This window comes from Pyxicephalus adspersus, chromosome 7, assembly GCF_032062135.1.
Source record: "Pyxicephalus adspersus chromosome 7, UCB_Pads_2.0, whole genome shotgun sequence".
NCBI classification, from domain to species: Eukaryota; Metazoa; Chordata; class Amphibia; order Anura; family Pyxicephalidae; genus Pyxicephalus; species Pyxicephalus adspersus.
This window is the reverse complement of record NC_092864.1, coordinates 29,800,336-29,814,666: the sequence shown is the minus strand read 5'-3', so window position 1 is coordinate 29,814,666 and position 14,331 is coordinate 29,800,336. Positions and strand designations below refer to the sequence as shown.

The window sequence follows — 14,331 nt, the reverse complement described above, 5'->3', positions numbered from 1 at the left end:
CTACCTAATGGTAGGCTAAGTAAACATTGCAAAAACCAGCCCCATGCCAAATTCTCAGCACCGCAAAGAAAACAAAAATGAGTGGTCAGAAGGACCAAACCACCTTATAGTGCTGGTGGCTTTATTGGGAGTGACACAGAATAGCCCGAGAAACCTACAAAATTTCGGCTTCCAAACCAGAAATGAGGGCTGCGTAGTGCAGGGCAATCTTGGAAAGGGTTTTGTTTAAATCCAGGCTGTGTTTGCAGCCACAGTGAAAGGGGGTATTCATAATATTTGATTGTACAACCTCTGAAAAATCCACTCCAATATATTATAAAAAGGCACACTGGTCTTTGTACCACTAATCTACGGTAGATACCCAATTGTACAGAGCATGGCCATCCTAAGGCTAAGTTTGCATGGATTTTACCCTGGCATTGAAATTACTTATTTAAAAGCCCATTTTTATATATGGAAATTTCCATTCATTCCAATATTTTATAACACCCAGGAGCTCTATTTTGAGCTACAAAGAGAATGCAAGCTGCAGTGTTTGGTAACTATAAAACACCTACAAATGCTTATAAGTCTGTATAAAAGCTTCCATTAAAATGAACAGAAGCATTTATGGAGGCTTATGAGTGTTTATAAGTATTTAAAGATGCTTAGGCTAAGTCTACACGGACTGTTCCCCCACTGTTTAAAAGTCCATGTTTGAAATTCCCATTCATTCCAATTAACCAGTCCAAACAGGAACTTTCCTTCATGGGCTGTAAAGAATATCCTTCAGCCACTGGAAAGTGTAAAATGCTCAAAACACCACACAAATGCCCAAAAATGCTTTAAAACACCTATAAATGCTCTAAACGCCCCCATTGAAATGAATAGGGCATTTATCTGTGTTTCAGAGAGTTTCAAGTGTTTTGGGCTGTTTTTGTGGTATTTACAGACATGAAATTGTCCTGATTTTTCAACACTTTGATAAATGCATAAACCAGTTGTATATTATTTTCCAAGCATTAAAGAAAAATCTAGAAACTCAGCCTAAGAAAAGTTTTTCCTACATACAGGACTTTTTTTGAATCTCAGATCTTTATTTAAACTATGCATCTGCCATTCTTTCTGCCTACATCGGCTTTATTGTAACTGCAACAGAGATTCTCAGAAGTGACAAAGGTAGGCGTCCAATGCCCTGACCTGCAGAATCAAAGTTCTGTGCAGCTCAGCTAAACCTTGGCCATGTATACACCACAGATCGGGTCCCCGGAGGTAATCCTACTCAGGGACTCGGGTATAGTATCGGGTGCCTAAGCAGTAGCCGCGCATCAGTTTGTCATTTAAATGTGTTTTTCCCATTAATAGGAAGAAAGGTGCAGAGTTCAAACATTCCATACAGACACAGAGACTGGACTGGAACAGAAGGACAGATATATGTTTTTTTATCTGATCTGTGTTCTTTTTTGAACAAATAGTAATACTGTAGAAAACTGGAACACTATAACAAATAGTATTATTGTAAATTAGTACAAAGATATTTTACACGTAAGACATAAAGGAAAACAAATAAATAAAGGAGCCCAATCACAGGATCATCCAGTTCGGTAATTAACGGAGCCCAATCACAGAGCACAGACCTGATTTTCTATACTTCAGTTAAGTAATACTTACAGGTCTTGTCCCACCCCAGCCTATGAGCAAAAAGTGAGTTCTTGTGATTTGTATACCACAGGAAAATATATAGATGGAAGTTTTTTATTGCCATTTCGTTCACTGTCCTAAAAATAAGTTTAGGTGTCTTGAGCTCTCACAGGACTTAATGAATTGGTGGGTTGGCTAGGCAGCACAGAATTCTTGCTATGGTACTGTGATCCAGTGGCTCTAAAGCTGCCTAGATTGCCCATGCTAGTTCTTCCACACAGTTTATATCACGTTCCTGCCATGCCATAGTAGTTATGGCAAAGAAAAGGTTACATGGAAACAACATCTTATGATATAATACTTCACGCAAAGAGAGCTGCACAGGTTGTATTACTATGAAGCCCGCTCCACTATGCTGCTTGGTAGTTTTTGCTCAAAGTCCTTGTTTACTGGATCACACATCCCAATTCAGAGTTATGCGCACAGTCCCAAGCCTTATGTCCTCTGTTCCTGGAAAGATTTAAAAGTTTATCAAGCAGGACAAACTTCACAGCAATCACTGATTAATGTACAATCGACAGTAGGGGGGGGTGGTTATTGAAAACTAGAAACCCGACGAAAAATAAACAGATAGAAGGGCTGCAGTTATGTCAGACTCATTAATGGGAAGTTGAAGACATTGGGCCCTATTTAATAAAGCTCTCCAGGACTAGAGAAAATAGAGTATCAAGGGTGAACCTGGTGATCCATCAAACCTGGAATGGATCTGGTCCAGGACTGAAAACATTTGCCAACTAGTAGCAAATGATTTTGAAGAAATCCATTCTTGGTTTGCTGGATCATCCAGGTTCTATCTTCTCCAGTCTTGGAAAGCTTTAATATATCAGGTCTGTTATTGGAAGAACAGAATATACTGAATGTGGGCTTCCAGAAAAAAAGAATTGCAGACTTCAGTATAGAGAGAAGTCAGAGACTCCAAAGGTGCGCAGTAAATCTCCCCGCTGTGAGCCAATTACAATAACAAGACACGCCAACCGCGACCGGCAGCTTCAGCTGTCAATGTTTAGTTGACTCCTCCAGACAGGAAGGGGTCCTGAGCGTTTCGGGATTGGGAGATGTTATTACATGGGGCTACATTGTATTTTTTTTCTGTGCATCTGGAGTGAAGATCAGCAATAAACGTGGATAGCTGAGCATTATCTGAACATTTTACATCCCCTTCCTTCAAATGCTGAAATACCCCCTTACCCCTTTTCTCTACCCCACCCCACCTGTGTACCAGGCACCTTCTAGTGCCCCATCAACTAGGCAGATCCTTTGCAGAAGGGACATGGCCAGTCCGGCACATCCTGGCAATCTGAGTGTATTTAGAAGAGAAGATTGTAAACAAGTGGGTAAATATGTTTTTTTGCAGAAGGGAAATTGCAACAAAAGGGACATCAAACTTTGCCTGCAGGTAATTTTCTAATACTGAACTTTACTCCTGCTTTAAAGTAGACCTAAATTGACAAAACAGTCAAAAAAGACCAGGAGGTAGAGCTAATTAATAAAAGAGACATGCAAAGGTCAATGCAGTGCAGAGTCTCTCCGTGCACCATTACCAATACAGAGCCAGCTGCCGGGCACAATGTAACTTCTGTGCATCCATCATCGTGGCAGTCCAGTGGCCAAGAGGGATTGCCATGGACCTAAAAGTTCATCAGAGAGTTGGTGGCGAAGGTTTTGGTTTCCTGGGACACAGCAGTGAGAGATTCATTGACTTGTCATGTGTCCATTATGGGGATTTGCCACCATCTCTATACTAAGGGCTCTTTACTGTGCCATCAGTAGGTGTGTTTAACAAACCTACCGACTATGGCAGAGGCTTCCCTCCCATTATTGGACCTGATTTATTGAAGCTCTCTAAGGCTGGAAAAGATACACTTTCATCGGTGAAGCTGGGTGATCCAGCAAAACTGGAATGGATCACCCAGCTTCACTGATGAAAGTGTATCCTCTCCAGCCTTGGAGAACTTTAGCAATTCAGGCCCATTGAGTTCAGTTCCGCAGGACTCCCTGCACTGGAACTGTCTAATGGTGAACCAACAAACTGAATTTGAAGTCACATTTTGAGTCACCGAATATATTTTGATTAGATATATTGATGTTAGTGATCACATTTCGGATGGTACATTGTATACACCCAGTCTTTTGAAATGGATCTGAATTACAATTGTAATATTGATATTATAATATTAGTTATTATATTGTATGTCTAGCATTACCGATACAGCTTTTATTTGTATTGAGAATCCCACACTGCAGATATACAGCACAGATAATAGGCCAATATAAAAGACTTCAATAAATACAGTAATCATTTTCCATTGTCATTTGTGGTGTTATCACTGCAATTCTCTAGGCATATATATCATGGTATAGGAATAAATGAGTAGTATGGCAGCTAATTGCAGTAATAAAGAAAGCCACTTGATAGCATTACTAGGCCAGTTTAAAAAAGGGAAAACTAGGCAATTACCCAGGCCTGCCACCTTTTCCAGGGCCACAAATGATGGAATTGGCAGGGGGTGGAGGAAGCTCAAATGCTGTGCATTTGGGGCACATACTGTACTTGCTCAGGACCCCAATTTGTTTAATACTGTCTCCCTTGCTGAATGGCTTCCAACTGTCATACAATGGAGGTAACTCGGAGATTACACATTCATTACGGCATGGTCATTGACTTCCTTTGGATTCCATTGGTATTGCTACTTTCAGAATACTACATTAAGGTAAAGCACTTCAGCCAACAATTTCACTGCTTTCTCTATATGGAAAACTTTTCTTACAAAATAAGTACTAATTATTCTGTATTCCAAGATAAGAACAAGCATGAGTTTGTCATTTGGAAATACCTATTAAACTATCCTCACAAGGACAAAAAGTGAGGGAAATGTAAAATTTTACAGGCAATGTCATCCAGCTGGGACACCCTACTCTCATTAGAAAGAAATCTGCCATATAGTTTACCACTAAACTCAATAATTTTGTGACTTTCCATCTCCCATGCATCCTATTGTAATGAAGTCTGTACACTGCGGTTTGTGGGTACTGGCTACCACGATGATGTGTTCCATTAGGCCCATATTGGCCTGGGTTCATGCGAAAAGGGTTGGGTGACATCAGAGTGCACTGAATCTGTCGTTGACAGCACCATGCAGGAGGTTGGTAGTACAGCCAGATCTCTCCACGATCCAAATGTGCAGCTGTCCTTTAAGCTTCCTGCGTCTTTCCCAAACCTCTCACCCTCTGCACTGACCGGGCGAGGTGAGCAAGTTCAAACAGAGGAAGAATAAAAAATGACTTTGCCCAAGTACTACTTTCACCAAACCTTCACTTATCATCACTGGCTCCACAATTATAAGCTTACAGTTTGTGCTAATCACAGGGTTTGTTTTCTGTTTGGCAAGCGCACACATCAGCAAGCTTCTTGCCGTCCGTTGCGGCTTAGCTGTTTATCAATGCAGAATCCATGAAGAAACTCCAAACCTATTTCAGGAACAATAAAGGTGTCGGTAACATTTCAAAAATCTCAGTGAATAACTTCAAGTAAACAGTTATTTATACTTTTTCAATTCCCTGGAATATTACTTGAAGTGTATTTTTTTGGATAGCCCTAACTTTGAGGAATCCCGGTATTTACTACATGTGCACTTCATGTGCATTATGACATATATTGTGAATTATTATGGGTATGGATGAAGGAGGTGCAACATGGACTGAGATTGAGCACCTGTGCCATGTTTATATGATAACGTCATTACGGTAAGGCACAGGGAAGATTATGGCATGGCCAGGAAGCTGTAAATGACGTCACACAGGACAATAACAGTGATATTCTAAGGAGGGAAGATGATACGAAAAACTTCATCATTAACTTAGAGTAATCTAAAAACTTGAATTTTATTCTGCTTCAAAGGGAAAGTATGACATTTATAGATTTTTTCTATGTAAGACTATTCATACCCCTTGCAAAATACACTAAACTGAACTCAGTTCATATGATGTCCTTGGAATTATTCCTCTCAATCTATTTTTTTGTGGCAATGTCTAATATGTTTTGGGGGCTTTTACAGTTTTTTGGTTGCTTGTTTTTTTTAAAAAACACATTTAATAAATGTATCTCACAATTAACTTGATGCTAAATGAGAAAGCAGTCTGCTGCTGTTTATTCACTCTAAAATTCAGGAAAATAGATGGATACCAGTGTTTTCCTTTAATTTTTATAAGCATGGTGGGAAGAAGCTGTAGGTTAGTGGTGGCCCCTGAATTGTGACCCAACATTTCAGTAACCACTTAAAAGAGCCAGGCTTACTAAAAAGTGCACCCAAGGGGCTGGGGAGAATATTGGATACATTTGGTCCAATATTACCCATTGTTTGCAACAGATAACTGCCTGTTACTGCACCTAGGTGCCAATTGTTCGACAAAAGCACCCTGGGGCAGTAATCACTGCTGTAAAATACCAATAGTCTGAGCCCAGCTTTGTGATTTGTTGAGCTTTTAAAAAAGCAATTTTGGATACCATAGATTCTCACCTTGTTGAGGTTTGACATACTTGGTATCTATTCACCTTAACTTTTTATATTTTTCTGAACAATCAGGGGTCAAGCTTGCATTCACTAAAATTATTTTCAGTATACTGAAAGCACAAATTTGACTGTAAAAATTGCAACTCCCACCATTTTATTCTACAGGGTCTCTGCTTTTATAAATGCATTATATTTGGGAGTTTTAAGAGTATCTTTGTGCATTTGAGAAAGTGTGCAAAGTCAAGAAAAATGGCTGCAGCAGCAAAAGGGAAAATCACACTTATTTTCTTCAAGGATCAGTCTATTTTGTTTTACCATACGGAATAGGCAATCCAATCGATTGTATTGATAAATTAGCCTCCAGGTGGTTTTGCTGCATTACTTGCCAAGTTTGTTAAATAATTTTGGTATTTGTTAATAACTCACTAATGAGTCATCATTGGATCGAGAACTAAGGTTTTTTAATCTTTTCCACGGTATAGACACACCTCTGAAATAAATTGTCTTTAGGGCCGTATGCCATAAAACTCAAGGCAGTGTACAGAAATATCAACACCTCTACAACATAGAGAAGAACGTAAGAAGAAAAAAAGAGGGAATTTTTTTCGGCACAATTTTTTTGAAGCAGAGAGGAAATCACAAAATAAAACCAAAATCAATAGTGTTATTTTAGGTTTTGCAAATGCAATATAGAGAATCCAACCATCAGTGCCAGGACAAGGTCCTTAAGCACCCTAGGAAAAGTGTATATTGGGGATTCCTAACATCCCTGCACTAAGTTCCTAGTTTGTACTCCTGTTGTGCCCATTATGAGAGGCTTTCTTTATCCAATGGAGTTGTCAGGTCTGTGTACCTGTGTGCTCATTTTAAATAGTACCTGACACTCAAATGCTGAGTTCCCAGGTCTTTAGACCTGTTGTGCCCGCTGTGAGGGGTTCCTACCATCTCCACATGGTGCTCCAGGGTTTGCACACAAACTTTGCCCAATATGAGGGGTTCCTATCATTTCCACATTGAGATCCAAGTCTGAACACTAGCTGTGCCTATTATGGGGGCTTTCATTATCCTTGTGCTGAGATGAGAACTTATGTACACCTGCTGTACCCATTATAAATGGTTCCCTCTATTCCAATGCTGCATTCCCATGTCTGCACATCTGCCCATTGTGAGGGGTTCCCACCATTCCAGCACTGTGTTCCAGGGTCTATACACCAGTTGTATTCAATATGAGGGACTCTCACCATCTGAGCTAAGTTCCTAGGTCTGCAGACCTGCTGAGCCTATTGTGAGGGGTTACCACTTTCTCTGCACTGAGTTTTAGGGTCAGTACACCAGCTGTGTCCATTACTTCCTTACTGGATAATATATATTTATACAATCTTATAAAAAAATATAACAAGAGGAGTTGGGACACACAAAGATGTACAGGAACTTCCATGTAGACAAGAATAGAGATAGAATTATGGCATCTCACTATTGAAGTATTAAAGATATATAGGAAGGCAGGGGCTGTCCAAGCCCACCAGGCTCCATCTGCAACCTAAATCTCACTTAAATAAATGTTTTAAAAAGAAAACCTAACATTACTGTAACACATATGCATCATTTTTGACCCAGTCCAATCTGATCAACAGTTTGACTGAGGAGAACTCCTTTACAAAGTCTCTCCCAGAGTTCAGTTTTGACATGATGGAATTGGCACACAGCTAATGTTGGGTAACATTCAATGAGATCCTTGTGGCTGAGCCATAATCTTGTGCGTAAGCCTCTTAGAGGGAATAAAACCATAATGTAACCTGCAGCCAAACCAACAATGTTCTCTAGTGACAAAAATATAGCTTTTGATACAGACAAGCAGGAAAACGGCACCAGGACAGAATTGCTCCCTAGTGACTGAGCTCCGTTCACCAGCCTATCATTTTCCATGAATATGTTTCACATTTATTGTATACAAGCATATACATATATCTATAATTATTATTGTAATATAGCCAGGATGCATATTTAGCAAAATATATGCCACTGCTTTTTGGGTTTTTTTTGTAAGTGCTGCAGGAAAAGTTCAAATGTTCTGCTCTTTAACAGCTTGACCACCTCTTCCACAAAGAAAGAAGTGGCCCTGGTCTCTGCTAATCCTTCTACAATCAACCAGGGAGTGGGAGAACAGTTGATTGGAGCAGTGTGCAGTGAATACAATGGATCTATGGAGACTAAGGCTACGTACACGTGCAATAATTATTGTTAGAAAACACATGATTAACGACTGTTCAGCGATTATGCCTGATTATCCTAAACAACTGCATTGTGCACAATTCTGTACATGCTGTAAGGATACGATCGTTCAAATATATTCCACCAATAATGTACACACACTAGATAGGATCGTTTGAACAATGCAGGAAGTGACGTGTACCGGAGAAAGTGTACCTCAGAAACATCCACCATCACTGAACAACCGTATACACAATAGATAACAAACAATAGTTGCCCAATCCGAACCACCGGGACAGTCGTTCGTTTCCAGTGACATTTCTCATTCATCGGCGTTGTGCACTTTTTTTGTTAATGATTATCAGACGATTGGTCATTAGTCGTTCATCCCCAACGATAATTATTGCACTGTGTACGTAGCCATAGGCTAATGCCTGGGTGTGAGACCAGCGGTCCAGCTCTTCAACCTAAATCCTGACTGCATTACATTAATAAATATATAGGGTTCAACTGGGCTTTAACTACCCAATGTGCCTATATTACTCTTAAAAGAAAAACTATAGCTTGTACTTTGATTTTGTAATGCATAGCTGATATTTATTGGTTTATAGTTACACTTGAAATCATATTTATGTTTTAGTAAAGCAGTAACTATATCCAAAAGCCAAAATGTCAGTCATTTATTCTAAATCCGAAGCCTTCAACCAAACCTCCACCACTATGTGACACTAGTAACCCCTAACCCTAACCCAACCCTAAACCCTATATATGTACTTGATTTAAAAGCATCAAATCTAATAGTAATCAATTAGAGCATTTTTAATCAATATTTTATCAGTATATCGATCATTCTTTCTTTGATTAGCATTTGTAGGGGAGCACTCATTGGGACTGCTCCTTGACATTTACAATACCAACACAGCCCTGGCATTTGTTAATTTGAACATTGGGGAGAGCTCCCATTAACTGGTGATTGTTAGGAAGCAATCCCAGTCAAATTTAAGCTCTGGCAGTCAATGGGTGCACAGGAATAACCAGGTGACTGATCAGTATCAAGGAAATCAATATAAGAATGGTGGCACCAACAGTCAATTTAAGGGTATATGGGTATAAGATGAACTATGTCAGAAGCAGCTTGAACCCTTTGAAAAAAACTAAAGTAGCAAAAAATAGTGAAATTTGGAGCTAAATCATGACATCTGAATTCATAAAAATTTGATCTGAATCTATTGCCACCCAAAATGATGGTATCAATCGGACTCACCATTAGTACGTTCAGTAATTCAACCGACACTTTTCCACTGAGTTAGAGGGCATGTATCTCCTCCTGAAACATGATGGGATCTGCTCACCAGAGGTAATAATTAAAGAGGAATTAAACTAAAAAATGTGTGAGCAGGCTCTGGATGGCAGATACTACAAATGTACCCAGCTATCTCCAATTTTCTCTAGATTGTAGAGTGATCTGTGCAAGATTAGCATTCTTTGTTGCTGGAATAAACGAACTTGAATGCAAGAGTTGTATTATTCGGGCCTGGCCAATCAAGATGGAGAGGAGGTTGAGTAGAGTTTCTCTTTAATTATGTTGCTATATCTAACAGATGGATGTGTGCTGTGGATCTCTAGTTTTTTTGGAAGTATGAAGTTGTTTATCCAGTCAACTGGTAAAGGGTCATCAAACCTAAAAAACAAGGGACAAACTACATGCTATCTCCAGAGTGCCAAACCCTCACCCACCTCTGTTCCGGCCAATTCAATTTTTAGCTTGAGCTTTTGAGTTGTGTGAACATGTTCTTTCTTGCAAACAGATAATTAATATGCATATTGTTCTGCTGATTGATTTAAATACCCACTAAGGTTTTAAAACCTAATTAGATTGAGTATGCAACAGCTCCGTTTTTTTTCATTGTAATTCGGAGAGATCCCAATGAGACCCAAATCTTGTTTACAAATAATTTTAAGTTCCTATACTGTGCCTTTCCTATGAAAGTATAGGGGTGTTGGGAGGGATTATACAACCTTGCTATCTGAAAGACAAGGCAATAGCTTCACAAACTACATAGCTCGACAATCCATTTAGCACTCTGACCACCAGTCTGTATGCAAGTTCACATCCCTGGCACCCCTTTAAACATTCATGCTCTTATTTGTGGAATGAGACAACTGTTTGCACAATGAAATGCCCTTTCCTGGTGAGTATATGCTGACCAGCATGATGCAGATTAATGCAGTTTTGTTTTCATGCAGTTTAGCTGTGCTAATCCCAATCAGTTGCTTCATTGCATAGAAATGAGCAGGCTTATCTAAAGGGATGCTGGGGATGTGTTCTTTTATATAATACTGAGACATGCAGGATAGAAAGGAAGTGATATCATCAGGCTGTGGCAACATGCAAATTCAAGGAGGGTTTGCCACATGAGAAGAGTTGGTGAAGAAAGAAGGATTCAGAAATTTAAAAGAAGTTTTAAAAGTAAGTATTTTTCCATTGTACATAATAATATTATGTAAGGCTGCATAATAGTTGTGTTTTCCTAATAAAGCCAAAGTTCTTTTTGACAGTATATTGATTTCAGTATGAAGTTTTACACTATAAATTACTCCTTTTAAGACAGGTTATTTATCTGCACAAGGCAAATATGAATAGAGCATGCAAAGACCACCACTATGCGTTTATATCTTAAAACAGACCTAAACTAAAATTTTTACTTTAAATAAAAAAGTAATATTCTTTTTTTTCTGTAACACCCTATTTGTTTAAAAAAAAGCCGGGAGGCTCTTGGCTGCTCTGATCTCAGGCATGCGCAGAGGGGACATATTCCTACACTGAGAGGAAAGAGATGCCTACACCATGCATGCGCAGTGATCAGCATTCTTTTTTTCCTCTTTACAGCGGGCTACATACCCTGATCTCGCACTGGCACAATGTGAGATCAGGTGATGTAGCCAAAAGAAGGCTGAAGGTGGCGGTGCCCAGCTCTTTCCCCGCACCGGGACAAGAGAAAATTCCACAATGGTGCGGGACCCGATTGAGGACTTCTCCAGTGCGATGAGGGATCTGCAGAATTAAAAGTTAGTGTGATTTTTATTTTTTTATTTTTTTTAGTTTTCAGTTTACTTCCGCTTTAATAGCAAGTACACTATATGCCACAAGTATATGAATGTTCTTCCAAATTTCAATTCTGATCTATTTTCTACTTTGTGGCTGCCCCCCCTCCCTTTGCACAGTGGCAGCTCCATAAAGACATAATATGATGGGTTTGCTGGATCAAATATAGATGCCCAAAACCCTGACATCAACCAAACTGGGCACCATTGGGATGAATTTGAACACCAATTATGAACTCAATCCACTCACCTGAAGGAAGCATCTGACCTCTCAATAGCCATAAATTCTCAGTGACACCATCCAAAATGATATATTAAACCTTAAAAGGAGGTTTCGGCACTCAATATAATGTCTGATTTTGGAGCATGAAATCCAACAAGTTCACATATTGGCTGTAATGGCTAAGTGTCCATAAATAGCCATATCCTGCAACCCTCTGGGAAAGTCAGACTGGCAGATAAGTTGCAAAAAATTATTTGGGAAAACTTTTTTTTACCAATAAGATCTTAGCTGAGCACGAGCTAGGAATTGCTACATAGAGTGAATATTAATTTCTACCCTTTGTACCAATATTTCACAATAAAAAGAAAAAGAATTGAATCTCATGACTTAAAAATGCGTATTAGGTAATTTTCTGATGCTGATTTCTTTGGGAACAGGCACACTTGTGCTGGAAGTGCATCACACCTCATCTTTCAGACTTGGCTAGACTTCAGATATCTTATACAGAATTTCATGAAAAGGAAGAATGATTTTTGGGCAGAAACATAACTTCTTCAGTATGGGTTACAGTAAATCTTAACAGAATAAAAATTTGTAGGCTATAGCTGCTCTCACTGGTCTCCCGTGTTGGCCTAGGTCCTTCAGTCCTCTGCTCAACCCCATATTTAAGCTTTAGCTTTCAGAGCAGTGTTTCTCAACCTGGGTTCTGGTGAACTCTAGGACCCTCCAAAGGTTGCAAGGGGTTTTGTAACCAATGAGCAATTTACACCTCTCAGGTCAGTTTAATTGACACCAATGATCTTTTCGGCTATCTGTAAGGGAGACATTCTTCCCAATGGCCAGCGATGTATGAGGAATTATTCCCACTGACCACCACACTAATATACACTAATATACTGTGATACTGTTTCCCTGAAGACTGAAAAATATGTCAAGGGTTCTCCCATGTTAAAAAGGTTGAGAAACTGCTATGGAGTGTCATTTGACTGACAGCTGTGACTCTACTCGGGCTGTGGACATCACATCAAAGATGGTGGTGACAAGCAGCAGTCTCGGGCCCTTTGGATAATCTCACAAGGAAATACCATGCATAAAATATGTTTAATACACATAAAACCTTCATGGGGAGGTTGTTGTTGAATGAATGGTCTGTTGGCAGAGTCTCTTTAGGCTATTGAATATTTAAGGAGAGAATCTGTTTTCCGTACTAGAATAAAGATTGTGCCTTTCGGGGAATAATCCCTTGAATCCCAATAATTAATGAAATACCAAACTCAGTGGAGATTTATGCAATTCTATAAAAATATCTACTAGTACAAAAATAAAAAAAGTTACATGGCTTTTCCCTGCCAAAAACCTCTGACAAGAACAAATACTGTCCACAATTCATGGAATATTACCACATTGTGGAAATGGAAGTCATCCCAACACGCTTTGATCAGTTACTTGTGTAGCTAGCAAAATGCCAGGTTCTATATAGAGAGATGGATTATGAGATTACCCACTTGTAATTACCTATGTAACAGCACAAACAGCAATTTCAGTACTGTCAAGTCACCCACAGACAGACAATCTAAAGACCTAAGACAAGCGTGATTTTTTTTCATTTTTTTTAATGTTAGCTACATCAGAAGAAGACTTGGCATGAGATCAGAGAGACATTTGCTCTCCTGGGCCCTGTACTGATAAGATATGTTGGGCTGGTGGCCCTAAGCAGAGGTATTTCATTGATTATCTCAGTTTAAGCTCTGAGATGTCATGTGACCAAATATGAAAGCTAAATGCTTTAATGTGGAAAGGTTTGTCGCAATGAACTGTGTCCATTCCCACTGGTGGGGCATCATAGCACATTTTGCATGGTGAAGTCATAAGAAATATAATCTATCAATAATATGGCTAGTTGATTGTGTTGCCCCCTCAAACCCCAAGGTTCCTAGTCATCCGTTGGCTTTCCCAATAAAGCATGTCCACGCCCACCAGTGATGCACATAGCACATTTTGCATGGTGAACCCCAAGGTTCCCAGTCCTTCCTTGGCTTTCCCAATGAACTATGTCCGTTCCCACCAGTGATGCAACATAGCACATTTTGCATGGTGAACCCCAAGGTTCCCAGTTCTCTCTTGGCTTTCCCAATGAACTATGTCCATTCCCAACAATAATGCACCATAGCACATGCATGGTAAACTCCAAGTCAGAAATATATCCCATCAATAAAATGGTCAGTTGATTGTGTTGCCCCTGAAAACCCAGGATTCCTAGTCATCTTTTGGCTTTCCCGATGAAGCATGCCCATGCCCATTGGCATTGGACTATACCAGAGTTTGCATGGTGAACCCCAAGGTTCCCAGTCTTCCCTTGGCTTTCACCTTAACTTGGTTGCCTACGGTACAAAGAAGGGAGGACTGGCAACCTTAGGACTTAGTTGGCAAACACAATCAACCAGCCATTCCAAAGATGGGACATATTCATCTGAGCTTATCATGCATAATAAGGTATGGTGCCTCACCTGTGGCCATGGTTTGTAAATTGATGGCAAAATCAACCCATGAAATCTAATTTTTTCTAAGATTTATTAGCCCTGAGGTGGTTATTACAATCAT

The 14,331-nt window shown here is 39.5% G+C and overlaps 1 protein-coding gene and 1 long non-coding RNA gene across 4 annotated transcripts in view; one reads left to right on the top strand and one right to left on the bottom strand.

Annotated features, from left to right (window-relative positions):
- IGFBP2 (insulin like growth factor binding protein 2) overlaps positions 1-14,331 on the bottom strand; it is a 45,548-nt gene that overhangs the window by 25,304 nt on the left and 5,913 nt on the right. The window lies entirely within an intron of this gene.
- The window catches only part of LOC140335388 (uncharacterized), a 40,900-nt gene continuing 37,193 nt past the window's right edge, over positions 10,625-14,331 (top strand). For both annotated transcript variants that reach the window (XR_011921693.1, XR_011921692.1), the window contains exons 1-2: positions 10,625-10,872; positions 11,293-11,471. This is a non-coding gene — a long non-coding RNA (uncharacterized lncRNA). The remainder of the gene's footprint in view (positions 10,873-11,292; positions 11,472-14,331) is intronic.